Below are 9,528 nucleotides of genomic sequence, written 5' to 3'. Positions count from 1 at the left end.
AAAATTAGCTGATAGACGTAGGAGAGGAGATATGATAGAAGCATATAAATTATTAAGGGAATTTTACAGGATTGATACTGATGACATTTTTAAGACCAGTGCAGGCAGGAAGGGAGAGAACGAGGGGCCATTCCTAGAGATTATGTAAGCATGTGGTTAACAAGGGTGTTAGGACTACATTTTTTACTTGGAGGGTTGTGAAGGGGTGGAATGCGTTGCCAGAGGTGGTTGTGATGCTTCGTCTGTGAATGAATTTAAGGAGAAGTATGATAGGTATTGTGTAAATAATGGTTAGTGTGTCAATGTGGGGTCTCCCGCAATGAGTCTTTTGACTCCATGGAGACACCATGATAATAATAATATTACACTGATGGCACTAGATTGCAGGAAATTAATAAGGTTTGGAATTTGGAGATGATGGCAGACAGAGAGTTGAATTTCAGAGGACATACTGCAAAAGTTGACAAAATAGCTCAAAGGAGCTCAAGGAATTTGGAATTTGAGCTATTCTGTTAAGGGGTTTAAATGCTGTGGGCAACTTAATGTTGGAGGCTTAATACAGTAAAACAGCACTGGAAAAGGATTTAAAACACTATTTACACTATTATAAACCACATTAAAAACACGCATAATATTGGAAGAATTATATTTCATCTCAGTCACAAAGACAACTTCAGGAAGTATAGTACAATATAAAATTTGTAACAAACACATGTGCACAATGGCAACACAAAACTAAACCAAGAGGTGTCCACATTTCATGGAGGCTTTGGTTGTAAATTGGCATATATCGAAAGATTAGTATTTCCTATATTTTGGAAATTTTAATGCATGTAGCTTTGTGCTGAATGCAACATGGTGTTGAAGAACATGCTGGAAATTAGAGACAGAGAGGTTAGTATTATGCAGAAACTAGTTGATAGGCGGAAAAGGGGAGATATGATTGAGACATTCAAATTGCTAAAAGGATTCTATAGGATTAATTCAGATGATATTTTTGAGATCAGGACTGGTGGTGGGAGAACTAGGGGACACCCATGGAAGCTGGGCAAGAGCGTGGTTAGCAGGGGTGTTAGAGCTGGGTTCTTTACTTTTAGAGTGGTAAATGAGTGGAATAAGCTGCCAGAGTCTGTTGTGGGTGCTATGACAGTGAGCGAGTTCAAGGCAAGGTATGATAGATACTGTGAGAATGTTGAACAGTTGTGTGAACATGATGTTTAGGGCCTCCCTCGATGAGTCTAAGGACTCCTGGAGTAGCCCGTAGTAATAATAGTAATAGTAATAGTATTTTTCTTTTATAAAGCTATGATACAGCTACATATTGACAGTACTGTGCACAGATTTGGTCATTTGGGTTCTTGGGGATAAGTGGCAGACAGAATCCAGAGATGATTGTCCAAGGTAGTAACAGGTCTGTGGAATGCTCCCCCATGGGGATATTATTATTATTATTATTATTATTATTATTAAACAAGACCTCATGGAGTCAAAGACTCATCTAGGAGGTCCTTTTATCTCACACACATCTCATCATACCGGGTCTTAAACACATTCAAACTCCTTGCAGACACCACACTCTCAGGCAAGGCATTCCAATCATTCACAACTCTGCACGAAAAAAACCTGCCTCTCACTCCCCTACTCACACCCTCTTTATACAGTTTCCAGGGATGACCTCTGGTTCTCCCCTGATCTCCCACTATTCTCTATAGAACTTCTCCACCATTGATCCTATAACAACCCCTTACCAACTTGTAGGTCTCTATCATATCTCCCCTCTTCCTTCTCTCCACTAGACTCTGCAAATTACATCTTTTCAATCTTTCCTCATACTCGACATTCCAGAGGTCAGAAACTACCTTAGTCAGTCGCCTTTGGACCCTTTCCAACATCTCTTCATCCTTCTGAAAACCAGGTGACCAAATCTGCGCACAATAGTCCATGTGTGGCCTAATCAAAGCCTTATACAATGGAACAAGAATCTCCCTACTTCTACACGTCAGTGTCCTCCTCATCATTCCCAGAAGTCTTTGTGTTGTCTTCACAATTTTGGCGATGTGTCCCCTAAATTTTAGATCCAATCACTCAATTTATTCAAGTCTTCTTGCAAGGCCACAACATCTTCACTACTCTTTATGGTTCGTCCCAACTTTGCATCATCTGCAAACAACTGAATATCTCCATCCAAATCTTCGCCAATATCATTAATATACAAGTTAAATAGTAATGGCCCTAAAACAGATCCTTGAGGCACTCCACTAGTGACTTTCCTTTTCCTGGATATTGCACCCCCATACACAACTTGTTGATACCTATCACATAGCCAGTCTCCAATCCAATGCACTAATCTAATATCCAACCCCATCTGCTCTAGTTTGACTGTCAACTTATCATGAGGTACTCTATCAAAAGCTTTTGCAAAATCCAAGTATATTACTGTGTATCCTTCTCCTCTGTCCAAGGAAGCAGTCACTTTATTGTAATAAGTAAGTAGATTACTAAAACACGACCTCCCTTTAGCAAATCCATGCTGCCCATCAAAGATTATACCATTGTTGTCAACCCAACTCTGGATCCTAGTTCTCACAAGCTTCTCCAACAACTTAACCACAACACCTGACACAGAGATAGGCCTATAGTTTGATGCTTGAGTTCGATCACCTCCTTTATGAAGTGGCACAATCTTGCCCTCCTTCCACTCTTTAGGGACTTGACCAAGTGCAAGACTCGTATTAAAAAAATATGTCAAGGCAGGTGTCAACTCTCTGGCACATTCCTTCAGAATACACGGTGATATATTATCAAGTCCCACAGCCTTATTTACATCTAGTTTACTCAACTCCCCAAACACCTCTTGCTCACTTACAGTCAGTCTCTCCTCCCCATCATCAACTGCTCTTAATCTCTCCATGAAGTCACATTCACAAGATTGAAAGATCTTTATGAACTGCTCATTAAGTATCTCCACCACACATTCTGCAACAGCTGTCTTTATACCATTTCCTCCAATCAATGTCATCCTTCCATAATCATTCTTTCTTTTGCTGGCTACATATCAAAAGAACTCCCTAGGATTCTTTTTAGCTTCATTAGCTAACTGCTGTTCATACCTCTCTTTAGCTACTCTCACCAACCAAGTCACTCTCCTTGCCTGGTCTTTGCAGAACTCATGAAATTGGTTACTTCCACTTCTCTTATGCTGCCTCCACAATGCCCTTTTTCTCTGTATTGCATGCTTAATCTCTTTATTCATCCATCTCACACCTAACTTATTTAACCTTCTCACCCGTGGTATACATTTAGACATTGCATCCACTAAATATTTTTTGAAAATCCCCCAAGCTGCATTGATCTCTTTTCCAGCTAACTCCTCATTCCATGCTACACCTGCAAGCTGTCTCCTGAGCTCTTCATAATCACCCCCCTTGTAGTTCCACATATACCCTTTTTTCACAGGGGTCCTTGCACTGCTGGCAACCACCCAAGTAATCACCTCATGGTCACTTTCACCAATTGGTGGATGATTTGATACCTCATTGATAATTACATCCTCCGATGAGATGACCAAATCCAAGACCCTTAATCCTCTTGTGCCCTCTGTTACATACTGTCTGAGGTAGTTATCCCTCAAAAACTCAAGAAACTCATTTTCTTTACTTCCAGTTGCTATCTCTTCATTCCAGTCTATATTGCCATAATTAAAATCACCCATAATGATCACCCTTTTCTTATTTGCTTGGCTTATTTGACTATACATTTGACTATCACCACCATCCACATTACCAGGTCTATAACAACATCCCACCAAGTATTTGATTCTATTCACCTCTATCTCACACCATACTGCCTCAAAACCACTGGCCCCATTTCCCTCTTGCATCTCTACCTTGTATGAACATAACTCTTTCTCTATCATCAATAGCACTCCCCCTCCCTTTTTACCCCTTCTATCCTCACGAAACACATCATACCTTTCCATTTCTATTCCTGTCAGGATGTCATCCTCATCTAACCATGTCTCACTTATTCCGACAATCTCTGGGTGCACAGACGCAATTAGTGCAACCATTTCATCCGCCTTGTTTCTTATACTTCTAGCATTGGTATACAAACACAACAACTCATTTCTGGATCTACAGCTAGTTCCACTGATACCACTCACTCGATGTGATCTCTCCATGCTGGACTGGGGCCATTTCCCTTTCTGCTTCTTCATTTTAGAACCCTTTGCAATTCCATCTGTTTCCTTTTGATCCCTGGTCATCCCATTACTTTCCTGCCTACACATTCTCTCACCTCCTCTTGGAGCATCCACCTTTCTCACGCTGTGTATCCTTGTCCACCCTGAGCCTCCCCGTTTCCCTGCTCCTCTTGCACACCCATTCTCTCATTTTCTATACTCATACCACTCACTTCCACATTCATTTCCACTCCTTCAATCTCTCCTGTCTTACTCTCCTGCTCTTCCACATCACTCCCCTCTCGATCTGATTCATTCTCTCTATTCACTTCTCTACCTTCCAGCAGCAGTCTCTCCAAGCGACTCACACCATAACCACTCAAATGCAGTCCATCGCTCCCATACAGCTCACTTCGTCCCTCAAACTCATTCCACACATTAACAAACTGTACTCCCATCTCCTCACACATTTCAGCCAGAATATCATTCATAATCCTTGCTTTCCGCCTCATTTCACCACAATCATACCTAGGCAACACACTGATCACCCTTCCTGTCACACTATTCTCCTTTATCTTTCCAAGCAGTCTCCTGACATTCATTTTGACATGCTCTTTGTTCTCTCTCAAATCATTCGTACCAATTAATACAATTAACTCTTTTGCTCGTTCCCGCCTCATATTCAATGCCTCAATCACTCTACTCATTTTACCGCCTGGAAAACATACCTTGTGCATTTTATCCTCTAGCACACCTTTAATAATGGAGTCGCCATACAACGCCACTCGCTCATCTTTTGTTAACTCTTTCATGCCATCATGATTTATTTTAATAGTTTTGACCTGAATTCTCTTAATTTCATTCCGCATCCATTTCATTTCTTGCTTCATCCAATCCAATTCACCTTCTGAACCTCGCGACACATTCACTCTATCATTAAATCTTTCTAACTTTCTAACTCTCGACCCCCTCTTCTCACTTTCTCTCTCATTCATCCTTCTTTGTTTCCGTACTTTCAGTCCAACATACGTCCAACTTTCACTATCATTCTTCTCACTTTCACTCTCACATATCTTTCTTTGTTTCCGTACTTTCGGACTAACATGCGTCCAACTTTCGCTATCATTCTTCTCACTTTTACTGTCATTCATCTTTCTTTGGTTCAGTACTTATTAAGGATATGTGGGTTGAAAACTTGAAGAGTGACAGACTGAAAAGATGGGACATGATAGAAACATATAAATTACTAAATAGTTTTATAAGATTAGTACAAAAGAATTTTTCAACAGATGATGAGTAAGAAAAGAACTAGGGATGTGGTTAGTAAGGATATCAGGAGTAATTTTTTTTTATAGAAAGTAGTGAATCACTTGAATAAATTACAGAGGTAGTATAGTTGATCTGATAGTGAATAAGTTAACTATTTTTGATCTAATATGTCTCTGTCTTTAAATACCATGATTTCTGTTTTCATTTGTGAAATCTTTAGTACTACTAGCTTTTTTAATTCATAAACTGATTTCTGAAGGTCACATTCTTTTATAATAATAATAATCAGAACAGCTGCATTGTACTGAAAGAAGTTCTTCCAGCTCTATGGATATCTTGTTGTAGTGTTTTCCATAATTTTTATAAGTTGATCTAAACACAAACATACACTGACTGGAGATAAATTACATCCCTCTCTTCGCAATACTCGATTAATTTCAATCTCTTCTGTTAATTATCTAATTATAAATTTATTTATTTTAGTCTTATAGTATTATATAAACTATTAGTATTATATAAACTTTGTATAACTTTGTACTAATATAAAATGGATATTGTTGTTTTTTTTTTACATTCCATAATTTTTCTAATATATAAAGGCTAAATAAATTTTCCTACAGGATGAAAATCTAAAGTTGCTGGGAGCAACACATCCTGCAAGTTCTGAATGAAACCAGCTTACTCAATGTCATGACACTCTCACAACTGCATATCATTAAATATATATTGTTTCTATCTGAAAGAGTTTTTAGTAGGATAACGAAGATCAACAGAATATTGTATTCTTTGGAAGGAATAACAAATGCTATTCTGCAAGGGATCATGAGTCAGGAAAGAATGCAAAATGGGTGAAGTTGAATTAAGAAATACTGAAATAGAAATTAAACATGCCAAGAAATTATATTCTTGGTTTAATTCTTTATCTAAATGCAAGCAAAGAAAGTTTGCATGTGAAGTAACTTCATGACTGGGCAACTCATATATAGATGCTAATAACTTCACATCACTTGCCTTAGTATCCCATAATGTAAAGCACATATCCTTACAGAGATGTATAATGTGGTGCATTAAGAGAAGGGTCACTACCAATGGTTAGTGACCCTTCCCAAAATGCACAGTGACCCTTCGTGAAGTTACTTCATGCACCAATTTGGATAAAGAATTAAACCAAGAATATAATTTCTTGGCATCTTTAATTTATAGTATAACCAAGTGGAAAAACTTTCAACATACTGAAATAATGTCACAAACACTGACAACAAAAGTTTATGTTGCAAAAATTATTTTGCTACATAAACCTCTAATCTAACCATACCGGTTATGTACAAATTGGATGATGAGCATTTCAAGATGCCCAAGCTTCAGAAAATGTGCAGAGGCAAGTTATATTATGAATGTGGAATGTCAATTACGAGGATAAGGGGAGCGAGTATAAACTACAGTGCTAGTAAACAAATGACATGATTGAGACATCAAGTGTTTAGCAAAGCATGCCACACAAACTCGTATATTTTTCAAAGGGTTTTGAGAAGAGGAGAAAAACAAAAAGCCATCCCTACTCGCTTGTTTTTGTACTAAAATGCGGTGGGTAGGGCGTGTAAACTTTTTGTAAGTTGGGCAAGCTGCTGGATAAGGCAGGAGGGTGAGTACACGGACAGTGTATTCACCTGTCCGTGTACTCCGTATTTACTTGGATCTCTTACATCCCAGAATGTTTTTTTTTTTTTTTTATACTCCAGAAGGTATTCTAATTCATACATTCATTTTTATTCATAACATCGGGTTATAATTACCTTTTCTCATCTAGAGGAAATCGAAAGAAAGATAGATTTTTGTTTAATCTAGAACAATTTGCACATGTTAGAGCTGTACAATGCATTCTATTTTATCAGCAACAACACAGATTAAATAACTATATCAACAGTTATTTAATCCATGCAGCAAGACCAGATGAAATACATGACAACCAAATAGCTTCATGCATGATAGTTGAAAGTAGTGACATCTACCACTTTCAACTACAGGACACCTGTAGATAGAAAATGCAATAAAATACCATCATATATTTGCAGATCAAAAATGAAGTTGATGGTTTAATTAACAAAATAGCATATTATTATTATTATTATTATTATTATTATTACACTTCGAGGGAGTCAAGGACTATTGGAGGAAACTCTAGTTCTCACCTCTTTCTTCACTTCCATGGATTCCCCCATTGTCCTCTCTCCACCCATCATATAAAGAAAAAGGTTATTAACCGATATTCTATAACACATTCTCAAAAATTATAGATTTCTATCATATCATCACTCTTATTTCTGTTCACCACGCTCTGCAGTCCACATACTGTCAATCTATCCTAGTAATTTACATTACACAGTCCCGATATCATCTTTGTAACTCTTTTTTTTGCGGCCTTTTTACAGCTTTTATATCCCGTTGAAACCCATGAGACCAAAGCGGCACACAGCTTCAGGTGCAGTCATATCAAAGCCTTGTATAGAGGCAAAATGACTTCCATATTTTTACATGTCAGTGTTTGGTTTCACCATAGTAATTAAAAAAAATGAGTTATCCACTTTTATTCTTACTCATATAATGAGTAAACGAGGCAGTTTTTACCCTATGTAACGTTTGGGAACTGAGGGGATGTTCAATCTCCACCGAAAGCCAATCAGAGATAGCTGGCCGAAGACTATCACTGATTTTACACTCCATCCAGTGAAGAGAGGCAGCTGACAAGTGCCGCCATCTCTTGGTTCTAAATCCTAACACCATGTTTACTGTTTGAAAATAATGTGGGTTCTGCAGTTGATCTACTCGAGTTTACAGGACGAAAAAAAATATAGGGGAAAGTAAAGGCGTTAGCGGATTTATTTTTATCATCCAATTCCAGATATCTACCCTAAAGGATACAGGATACAATTATAATACTACAGGAAAGGGTGAGAGTCAATACTACACTCAGAGCTAGATCTGAGCTAGATCACTAGATTTCATTACACAAGAGCGCTTTACATGGCCTTTTAAGGAATGCATAGAGCTGAGCAGGTCTTGACCTAATGTCAACACTCATGTCATCTTGATGCAATTAATAGGTGTCTACCTGGATACTAAACGTATCCTAATTCGTTATGCTGTCCTAATGCCAACTTGTATTCTTTAGTGGCGTAAGCCAAAAGACAATATTTGGTTTGTTTTAAGATGAAATATATTAAGCTTATCAATATAGCATTCCTGTTTAATCTTAAGAGTGAAGCCATTTTTAAAACCAAAACTATGTAGACTAAGCATAAGTAGAGCAGATGTCATAGAGCAGAAACTCTGTGACACTGGGGAAGTTGCTAAGGCCCTAGTGGCAGAGAGGAGGCAGTGACAGGATATTTTACTTATTGAACTTGTTACACTAAAGGAAAAAAATGCACGTAACTATAAATCTGTCAGGAGCGACAAAAATAGTAACTAAGAAATTGCCAAGCTGCACCTACGTAAGAGCAAATAGTACCTGCCTAAGTTTTAACCACCACAACCGCTTCAATTAATCAGTGGATTGATTCCGCGAGGACAAAAGTATTCACAGCACAAAGCGTAATCAAATATAAATATATTACCATGTCACTAACGATATCTAAGAATTATTCATCAAGAGTGGAATTTAAATCTACATCCTATTAGTAGACATGCTAACCATTCCACCGACTAGGCTAGTATACGTTTGCAAAGCCTTCAGCCCAGATAATAAACACAATTAATTTTGATAATTTTGTTATCAAAACCATGAAATGACATTTCATTAAAATAAAACAGTTGTTTTAATTTGTATATAAATCACTTATTTTGTATTAGTAACATCTATAATAAAATATTTATCATGAATAATAACGAAGATAATCGTAATCGCTGTTTACTAATAATGGTTTCTTCTTATTATTATTATTAATAATATTATTATGACACTAGTCTCCAAGGAGTTCAAAAGTTTCTCACAGGAGGTCGTCACTTGGATGGAAAAATATTCTCGATCTACGCTTTACACCCATTTATAGCTATCCTCACCACACTATCAGAAAATGTAT

This window comes from Typopeltis vanoorti, chromosome 10, assembly GCF_054136105.1.
Source record: "Typopeltis vanoorti isolate ZY-2024b chromosome 10, IOZ_Tvanoo_1.0, whole genome shotgun sequence".
Classification (NCBI taxonomy): Eukaryota; Metazoa; Arthropoda; class Arachnida; order Uropygi; family Thelyphonidae; genus Typopeltis; species Typopeltis vanoorti.
This window is presented reverse-complemented; position numbering follows the sequence as displayed.